Below are 11644 nucleotides of genomic sequence, written 5' to 3' on the forward strand. Positions count from 1 at the left end.
AGCTTTTCTGACGATGAATTGCCTGTTGAAGGTACAGGGCATAACCGGGGCCTTTACATTACAGTGAAGTGTGAAGATTTCTACGTCACTCATGTTATGATTGATGTAGGTTCAGGTGAAAATATTTGCCCTATTTCTACTTTGCAAAAGTTGAATATTGGTGTTGACAGGATTAGGCCCAATAATGTATGTATCAGGGCTTTCGATGGTGCAAAATCAAATTCCATTGGCGAAATAGAACTAATGTTAACCATAGGGCCTGTTGAGTTCGCCATAGAGTTTCAAGTATTGAATATAGACTCCTCTTACAATCTGTTGTTGGGAAGGTCGTGGATCCACAAGGCCAAGGTGGATGCATCTACACTGCACCAAATAATTAAGTTTGAGCATGATAGGTAAGAAGTGGTTATTCACGGTGAAGGAGATTTGTCCCCCTGCGAAGATTCTCCCTTGTCTCTTATTGAAGCAAATAACGTAGAGGAGACATTCGTCTATCAAATCTTTGATACAGTGCCAGTGAATCGTATCCTTGAATGGTAGGTTATACCGGGACCGCAATTGTCTTCCGCTTCTATCATGATGGTGAGTGAACTTTGGAAATATGGATTTAAGCCAGGAAAGGGTTTGGGAGCATCTCTACACGGTATAGTTTGTCCCATATGTCCGAGTGAGAACGTGGGCACATTTGGTCTGGGATTTGAGCCTACGGCTGAAGATCTGAAGAAAGCTAAAGGAAGGAAAAAGGAAACATGGTCACTCCCTCGCCCAATCCAAATGGGTGGACCAATCAGAATTGGGGAAAAAGGAATATTACCTCAAACTAATGGAAATCAACCACATACGTATGAAATCATACCAATAATCCTGAAATTCACGAAACTTAAATGTTGGAGAAAACACCTATCCTTGTTTCGAGAAGATTCGAGGGTTTTCTCATTTGGGATCACGTGAAATGCGTGAATAAGGTGAAAATAGAATGGGCCTGGGCCGGGTTTTGCCATTGTGAGAACTGGTTTGGGTCGATTTGGTTAGGGATTTTCGCTGATTCGAGGGTTGGATCGGAGTTAACGGGATCGAGTGCGATTGATGTTGTATGTTGTTTCTCACGCGTATTGTTGCTGATGTCGTTTTGAGGAGGAAGAGAAGTTGATAAAGGGTATTGGGCCGGGTCAGTGTTTAGAAAGTAGGCCGGTGGGTTACTGAATGTTGTTGGGCCGGCTTGGTTTATTGGAGAATTTGCCAATTTCATTTAGGTTTTGGACAAACTGAAATCAATTGGCCAATTGCATCGTAATTGCGGCCACTTGATTTCGATTATGGCCAAACCTAATAGATTGGCTAAATTAAATCAAAATTCGAAGTGAATTAATACCTCATTTAACCTCGAGCTTCTTGATTGGATAAAATCAAACACATATTTATTTAGATAAACTATTTTTAAGAATAAAAATATATTTAAATCAAGACTTTAATTATTATATTTATTTTCAAAGATTATCCTTAATTAAAATTCGATATTGATGAGAATGTTCATTTAAATGACATCATTTATACAATCTCGTATATGTAATACAAAAATATACAATTATCACTTAAATAACAAATTTAGCCCAAATACATATTTAAAAATGCATTTATTTGAAAAAAATAATTGTTATGATTTTACTTGAAAATCGAAGAAACTCGAGATTTAACATAGTTGTGAAGGGCAAAAATTAGGTGTCAACACTCATAATGATTTTTTTTACATTTTATTTATTTGTTGAGTTATTTCATGTAATTTTTAAAGGCTTCGATTTATTTTATTCTGTCTATGAATATAATTAATTCTGAGTTTTGAACATGTTAATTGAAATGGAGTAGTAGATTCAAATATCGCAATAGATAATACATCTGCTGCAACAGACGACATATCTTATCAGACAGATTTAGAAATATGTTGCAACATGAGATGCAACACGTAGGTCATCTGTTGAAAATTATATAACAGGTCTTCCTACTTTTTTTATTTGCTCCAACAAATTACCGATCAGTTGCAACAGATAAGTCATATGTTGCAACAGATCGTAAATCTATTGCGACAGACAGACGGGGAACATCTGTATAACGCAACAGATGACCAACCTATTCCAACAGATAATCAATCTATCACAACAGGTACTATATCTGTTACAACGGATATAAAACCTGTTGCATTATAAAAATTCAACTTTGCCAGAAATAAAAATTACTGCCCCTACATGTATAGTGAATTGGCTTGAAATAAAAAAAATTTATCATGTTCGTCTCTGTATTTGTCATGTTCTTTTTATACATGGGATCCAACCATTTAGTTAGTACCCCATATGCCCAGACCCATTGCATCTTTCCCACAACGGTGTCGCACACACCGATCATTTGTGTGTCGGTCAGCAAACACTCAATGTATGTAAGCGAGTACGGCCCGCACACTGCATTGGTTGTAATTTTTGGGAGCAGGATGTTCTTATTTCGACCTTCAAAAACCCATGATTCCTTTGCCAAGAATTCAGCCAGCAAAGATCCATCAGCTTACTCTGCGTCAACAACTTGGGCAACAACTTTAAGAGTGGCTGCATGTGGGTTAAAAACGTCCTCTCACTGAACACAGGTAAGTTGCAGTCATAAACCTCAATCTTTCCTTCATATAGTAGTATCTCAACAGTGAGAAAATGGGTGACATCCACGTTCATGATTGCAAGGATTCTCTTTTCCTTGGTTCAGCTCTTGCCATGTTGATATGGCCTCTTTCCTCTAACATATTTAATCACTTCTTCATCCCATTGGAATGTAGAAACTAACTTATCAAATCCCGATCCATCGGAATCAGCTATCTTACAGAGTTTAGCGTACCTATCCTTGAAATTGTTGTAGAAGTTGAGGTCCATTATCCTATTGGCAGCATCATAAGCATCCGGGTACGCTAATTGCCTGCCCCTCATGAGGCAGAGAATTTCATCAACATACTGTGGTATAAGAAGATAATTTTTAAATAGGTTAGTAATTTTAACAAATAAAAATACAGTCGAAAGAATCCGATGCAGAGGGTTCTCTGAATCAGTTCACAGATTACCCATCCAACACAACTTATGCGATAGATGTGTATTATGTTGCAACAGAATACCAAGTTTTAGCAACAGATTACATATCTGCTGCGTAGATTCTTCTTCATGGAGTAGATTGAAAGGGTAGGTTAGCAAAAGTAACTTACCTTGTCCTCGTACCACACGCACATATTTGTCATATTTGAGAAGTCTTTGGCGGCAAATGAATGCATGGTGTATTCTTTTTTAACCTTCATCTTGATGAATTCTTCCAGTTCCTTCTTCTTTTCCTTGCCAAGCACCGCGAATATGTCCACTTTCTTCAACGACCCCTGAACTTCAACAACTATTGGAGCGGGGGGAGTTTCAATTTTTGTTGATTTCAGAATGGAGAGAATTTACCTAATTTTTCTTCTCTTCCTACTAACCTCCACTGTAGGATATCATGGCCCCCTCACCTCGTTGGATGGTATGACACCCCTCCTGGATTACAACTCCTCGGCAGCTTCAACAATAGCCTCTAGCTTATCGAAGAGTTTATCCTCTTTGTCCTTGCACACTTTGCATTTGCAATAAGAATATGAGAGTGAGGAGGGGTGAGAGGGACCACTGTAAGGGTAGGAGGAACCGGTGTAGGGGTGAGAGGGAGGACCTGTGCAAGGGGTGTTTTCAAATATATTTATTTTTTGTGGAACACCAACATACTCATAATCATGACTGGCAGCAGAAGCAGCAGCAGGATGGCTGCCACCATCACAAACAACTCCACCAGCAATACCCCCAGAAGAAGCACCCGGATCTGTTGCAGTTTAAGTTAGGCCGTGAAAAGCTTCAACATTAGACTAACCTTGCCTAACTGCTCTTTTTATGGATATTGCTCTATCCAATTCCTTCTTTATTAACTCCACCGTTGGGTCTTCTTTTGTATCAACAAGACCCAGAGTAAGAAAAAAAGTCATCCCCAGCTCATCAATGGTAGGCACGATCCAAGGATGCACAACCTATAAAACACGACAGGAGGAATTTAAATCATATAATAATAATTTGCAGTCAGTTTGGTTACATGGGTCTCGGGTTATGTTAACACAACCAACTTATGCAACTGACGATCTAGCTACTACAACAGCTAATCTTTATATTAAAACAGATTGATAATTTGTTGTATCAAAATACCCATCTGTTGCATAATTTACAGTAGATGGGTAAATTATTGAGTAGGGTTCAGAGAACAGAGCAACATATGGTTAATCTGTTGTGAAATATGGATCGTCTGTTGCAACAGATTACCCATCTGTTGCACCAGTTGCAGTTAATGGGTAATCTGTCGCAACAGATAGAACATCTGTTTCAATATCTTTCTTTGAGGCAAATTATTTTAATTGAAAGAAGATGTACTGCATCATCCAAAGGGTTAAAGAGATTGGCCTTGTTAATATTTTTTTTGCTGCTCTCTACTGCAATCAACCACCTAAGGATCCCTGGATGAGAAACCTTATTCGGCTAATCTTTGAAATGCTTTCGGAGAGAAGGAATGGATTCACATGCCCAAGCCTAAAAATTGAAAACAGGAAGCAAGAAAAAAAAAAGTCACAAGTATATTCAATATAAATTAATGAATGAGTAAAAATAGTGATCAATTTTACCATGAAAGCCCAAGGAAAGTCCTATAATATGGACGTCTTTGGATTTAGCTCTTTCAGTAAATATTTGACAGTCAAGTACTAGTTGTCGTAACCCCGGGTTTAATCATTGAATTTTCCAAAATCATCAGCAAGCACCAACAAATCACGTTCTATGACTTTCTTGACGTCTCTTGCCAATAAAATGGAATGGATAAACCAAACTAAGCTCAATTTCTACCTGTAGTGCTTTGGTATGTCTTTATTCTTGAGATCCGCTATCAAATCCTTTACTTTGTAGCTAGGTCCAACAATGCCCAACAACCCATCTTCTTTTACTTTGCATTTGTTGGACCCTTTGTGGGGTGTTTTCTTGATGGCAGGTTCTTCTCGTCGATCGCATCTCAAACCCATCACAATGGCAAACTCTTTCAATCCAAAACAAACTGGCATGCCACAGTAGTTGATCTATACTTCATCCATCTTATTTCCTCCCTTCTTCGGACCTCCATTATCCCCTGCATACATGATCCTGTGCTTGAGAAGGCCATATACCATGATCATTAGGAAACGGAGAGGGCGGGGCCCAGACAGCTCAAGAAAGTGTGCAAAGCAGCTCTTCTTAAAAAGTCCATCTATGTTTTACTTCTTCATAATACTCTTAAGTTTATCAAAAGGTTTTCCCAACTGACATTTAAGTACAAGATCACCAAATACTGCATTAGGGTTATTCATCGGCATCGCAACTCGAAATTTGTCACTACTAATGGTTTTGACAGAATCATGCTGGAATTTCGATATTATTTCACGCCCCGTTGGTGAGGAGGAGTTATCACTTTCCTCGGCTTCATTTTTCCCTGACTGAGATTGTTCTAGAAGTTCCTCCGAATCTATCTGTACTCTAACCTTTTTTGTTTGGTGATCGAAAGTTAATCCACTTTCTCCACTTTCTGTTTCTTTTCTTTTGGGAGACATCTTTTAACTACAAATAAAAAATACATTGCATTTGATGTCTGCATAATTTTTTTTAAAAAGGTGAGACAAATTTCAATAAATTATTCTTACCACATAACCAAAAAAAATACTCCAACAGACAATCCATCAGTTGGAACAGATGGGGAACCCAAATCTATTTGAAAACCTATTTAATATCTCCCCACAGATACTCCACCTATTGCAACAGGTGGAGAAATTTTAATAAATTATTCTATACCACATTACAAGAAAATACTCCAACGGATAACCCATTAGTTGGAACAGATGGGGAATCTGTTTGAAGACCTATTTAATATCTCCCAACAGATCTTCCACCCGTAACAAATGGACCATCACCACCACAACCAATTCCACCAAGACCACCACCAATGCCACCAATACCAATACCAACACCAAGACCACCGACACCACCGCTAAAAAACACAAATAGCAACACCACCAACAACAGCCACCATCAACACCACAAACACCATCCAACAATACCATGACAGTCAACAAAATACTGAGAGAAAAAATAGGGTTTTCTCGGGTGTTTCCTACTTTTTTAGCATCAAAACTCAAAATTGTTAACCCATTCTCGAAGATAATACAACTAAAAGTCTTCTTTTTTATCATTAACTAAAAAACCCTATTTTTTAGAATAAAGAATAAATGTAGAACTCTTCTTGAACTCTGTTACATGCAAACATAGAGAAAACAACGGATACAAGCGGGAATGAAGTAAAAAAAATAACTATATGTAGTCGTAAATGGGAAGAAAATCGACCTATTTTGAAGAGTTGAGTAGTTGTTGTTTGTATTGTTGAGAGGGAGAGGACGCCCTGAGAGAGAGAGAGAGAAAGAAGAGCGATAACTTAAGATTTGAAGTGAAAAGTTTTTTGCGCAAATGGATGATTTGTGTGGGTTGATTTGTAATTTTGGAAAAGAATGACAAGTTTTGAAATTGCTAATTTAGTCCAAATTGATCTTAATTAATTTTAAAAATTTTAAAAGATATAGTTTTTAAAACATTGAGTTGATGAGAACTTATTTCAACTCAGAGTGATCGATCGACGACTCGGATCGGGATGAACGCAACACCAACGCCATGCAATTACAAAGACTCGATTGGATTTGTAGTTGACCCTTCAAGCTCATTCATTCATCCCAAGTTCCACCTAAATCAACTTAGGTACTATCGCTATCCTAACATTGAGTTGATGAGAACTCATTTCAACTCAGAGTGATCGATCAATGACTCGGGTCGGGATGAATGCAATACCAGCACCATGCAATTGTAAAAACTCAATTGGATTTGTATTTGACCCTGCGAGCTCATTCATTTATCCTTAGTTCCACCTAAATCAACTTAGGTACTATTAATATCCTAACATTGAGTTGATGAGAACTCATTTCAACTCAGAGTGATCGATCAACGACTCAGGTCGGGATGAACGCAATACCAACGCCATACAACTGCAAAGACTCGATTGGATTTGTTGTTGACCCTGCGAGCTCATTCATTCATCCCTAGTTCAACCTAAATCAAATTAGGTACTATCACTATCCTAACATTGAGTTGATGAGAACTTATTTTAACTCAAGTGATCGATCGACGACTCAGATCGGTATGAATGCAATACCAACGCCATGCAATTGCAAAGACTCGATTGGATTTATAATTGACCCTGTGAGATCATTCATTCATCCCTAGTTTCACCTAAATCAACTTTGGTACTATCACTATCCTAACATTGAGTTGATGAGAACTCATTTGAACTATGAGTAATCAATCGATGACTTGGGTCGGGATGAACGCAATACCAACGCCATGCAATTGTAAAGACTCGATTAAATTTGTAGTTGACCCTGTGAGCTCATTCATTCATCCCTAGTTCTACCTAAATCAATTACAATGAAATCTGTTGCAACAAACGACTAAGTTGTTGATAATTTTCAAATAGGTACATATATGTTGCAACAAATGACATATCTGATTAATTATCAAATAGATATTTGCATCTGTTATGATAGATGACTGAGTTGTTGGAAATTTTCAAACATATATTTATATCTGTTGTAACAGATGACATATCTGATTTTATTAATCATCAAATGAACATTTTCATCTGTTGTTACAGATGACTGAGCTGTTGGAATTTTTAAATAGATATTTATATCTGCTGTAAAAGATGACTGAGCTGTTTGAATTTCTAAACAGATATTTATATATATTGCAACAGATGACATATCTGCTTGAAAATCTTTTTTTTCTGAAAATCTTTTTTTTCTCTTTTAATTTTAAAGAAAGAAGCTTCTGATCCGAGTAGATAATATCAAGTAGTAGTACTTAGTACTTACTACTGAAGGCGGTAAAAAATGTTTCTTGGATATCTCAAAAGTGAGTTCATTGAGCAGTCTTATCTTGTCTTTTCAGTGTCAGTAGTCTTAGTATTTCTCGTGCCCCTAAATTATTAATGAAATTAATAAATATTGAAAATCACCACGTCTACATACACAATACATCTATAAAAATTATCTCATCTTTTCCTTCAGCTGCAGTTTATTTTATTCAACTCTCATCTTTTTCTCTCTCCTCTTTAGGGTCACAGCCTTTTTTCTCTCTTTTCTCCTCTCTTCTCATAAAGATCTTTTCGGATCTAAACTCATCCAAATCTTTCCTCAACTTAAATTTCTATTGTGATTCCCTTTTTGATATTAAGGTATGATTCATTATTGCTCTTTCATTCTCGTCTTCTACTTTGCAAGTTATTTATATCTATTTTTTTATTTAATTACTATTTACCCATATCATATTTATTAAAAAAAATTAAGGAACTTGTAAGTGTTGAATAAATAATTTGAGAATTTTTATTACAATATGAGAAAAAAGTCATCTGTTGGAAGAAGTTTAAAAGCCTTGTTGGCAGTATCATTTTTTTGTATGTATTTTGTTTGTTTCATTGTTGTTGATGCAGTTATTGATGTTGGTGGTGGTGCTGGCGTTGTTGAAACTTATGGTGTGGTGTTGTTGATGGTTCTGGAACAAAGGATGTTGATTCTTTGTTGTTGATGATCTTGTTGGAACAATTATTATTTCTTTTTTGTTGATGTTTATGCTGTTATTGATGTTGCAACAGATGGAGAAACTGTTGGAACAAATAAAACCACCAAAAAGGCAGGTTTGATGTATTCCATCAGACTCCACATCTGATGCAACAGATGGATAATGTTCTTTTTGTGACAACAATTTTTTTCCTCTTCTTTGTAGATATAAGGAACTGACAGTTGATCAACTTTTGACGGACTATCGTAAGAGGCTGCAGTAAAGATAGGATTGGAGAAATAAGCTGCTTGCAGATGGAACCACTTCATATGTGGGAGGTATGTATTACTGATAATGTTATCGTAGAAACATACACAAATTGAACTGATTTTATGAATGATGTTTTTACTGATTAGTCATAGATCGTTCAAACAAGATATCTGCAATTTTACAGTTAAGTTTGGTAGGTCCGAACTGATAAGGCTAGGGACCATGAATATGATTCTAATAGCCTGTTAAGATTTAATGTCGGTTGTTGCTCATGTTTATTTGTCAAGCATTGTGAAGGGATCTAGTTTTTGTGTCATTGTAAAGAGATTCAATAGCGATTGGACTAACTTTTAAGGTGCATTGGACCCTTAGAGGGCCTTCGAAGCTTAGCACTGCATCTAAAAAGAATGAAAAATCAATATAGTTATTGCCCTGGCCAAAATTTATATGGCTGAGTTGCTCGCTCGGGGTGATGATTTTATGCCAGAATGTGCGGTAGGAGAATTCATTCAAAGGAAAATGGGTGGTTGATGGAAGACTATATTATCTGAGAGCTAATTGAAGAAGAGACACAGGGTAGAAAGTAACTTCTAACGAATATGGCCGGTGAAATTATCTTAACAGATGCGAGATCTGAATCAAGTGCACATATGAAAGTGTATTCGGTAATGTAGTTTCATCTGTTATGTCTCTGAAAGAAAAACAATGCATCTAAACACTTTGCTAGGAGCTGCGTGGTTGGGATTATCACCTAGATAGAAAATAGGAGAAGACCAACAAAGAAGCCTCACGGGCATCGAGGGTTGAAATGATTTACAGCAAGTCTAGAAAACTTATGCCAATAGCAACTGCAGTTAAAATAAGGAATCTAAGCGAAGGCGGCAAATTTTTGAATTTTAAATTTCATCCCATGCTTTCTTGTTTGTGTTTCCGATCAGGTCTACTGTCGTTGACCTGATCAGAACCACAAACGAGATTGAAAGGCAAATAGAGTATCATTGTTTTCTTAGCAATATGGTTATAATTGATTGTGTTTTCTTGTCTTGACATGCTTTCAACATTCCTTGGAGAAGATCAGATGCTTGCTGTAGTATGTGAATCCCGATAATTTTTAAGCTTGCCTCCAGCTTGTTGATTCTATATTCAAGCTAGTTGTTGCCGTCTTCGAAGTTGGTAAGGAGTTCCTCGTCTCTTGTGAGCTCGATCAGGAACACCACCTTCAAAGTTATGGCATTCTTGAAGCCCTTCAGAACACTTTCTTCAGGAGCCTTAAAGGATACATGGAGTGTCTCTGTATTTGTTTTAGGTCAAAATGTGTTGATGCACGTTGAAGATGTGGTCCCAACAGTTGAAGAACACACTTTTATCGAGCGTTGCTCCATGCATCTTACTCAACTAATTTTATAAATTAGTAAGCATAGAGTTACGTAGCGTGTGATCTAAACCGGCTCTACCAAGCCTATCAAACATTACATAAATCTAAGCTCATTACTCTATCAAAAAAATATGACTGAGTTAGTGCACAAATCGAACGAGCTCAATCTCTCAACCTTTCTGTTGATTGCGCTTCTCCAATATAGATGACAAGATATCTGCTATGCAACAGTCTACACCGTAGCCAGACATGTTTTCCTGGGAGCAATTCTTCTGAAGGATATCTACTGATGTCTTCTGAAGAATTTCTCCCAGGCAAGCATGTTTGGCGATGGTGTGGACTTTTGCATAGCAGATATCTTGTCATCTATATTGGAGAAGAGTGATCAGCAGAAAGGCTGACAGATTGGGATTTTTTTATTTGTGCACTAACTCGGACATATTATTTTGATAGGGTAGTGAGCTCGAAGTTATGTAACGTCTGATAGGCTTGGTAGAGCCGGTTTAAATCAATACTACGTAACTCCATGCTTACTAATTTATCAAATTGGTTAAGCAAGATGCATGGAGAAACGCTCGATAAAAGTGTGTTGTTCAACTGTTGGGACCACATCTTCAACGTGCATCAACACATTTTGACCTAAATAAACACAGCGACCCTCCATGTATCCTTTAAGGCTTCTAAAGAAAGTGTTCTGCAGGGCTTCTAGAATGCCACAACTTTGAAGGTAGTGTTCCTGATCGAGCTCACAAAAGACGAGGAACTCCTTACCAACTTCGAAGACGGTAGCGACCAGCTTGAATACAGAATCAATAAGCTGGATGCAAGCTTGAAAATTATCGGGATTCACATACTACAGCAAGCATCTGATCTTTTCCAAGAAATATTGAAAGCATGCTAAGGCAAGAAAATACAATCAATTAATACATATTGCTAAGGAAGTAATTATATTCTATTTTCCTTTCAATTTCGTTTGTGGTTCCGATCAGGTCAACGGCAGTGGACCTGATCGAAAACACAAAGCAGAAGGCATGGGCTGAAATTTAAAATTCAGAAATTACTGCCTTCGCTTAGTTTCCTTATTTTAACTGTAGTTGTTGTTGACGTAAGTTTTCTAGACTTGCTGAACATCATTTCTACCCTCGATGCCCGTGAGGCTGATTTGTTGGCCTTCTGCTATTTTCTACCTAGGTGATAATCCCGACCATGAAGCTCCCTAGCAAAGTGTCCATCTGCATTATTTTTCTTTTAGAGATACAACAGACGAAATTACATTACCGGATACACTTTCATATTT

This window comes from Capsicum annuum, chromosome 4, assembly GCF_002878395.1.
Source record: "Capsicum annuum cultivar UCD-10X-F1 chromosome 4, UCD10Xv1.1, whole genome shotgun sequence".
In the NCBI taxonomy this organism is placed as follows: Eukaryota; Viridiplantae; Streptophyta; class Magnoliopsida; order Solanales; family Solanaceae; genus Capsicum; species Capsicum annuum.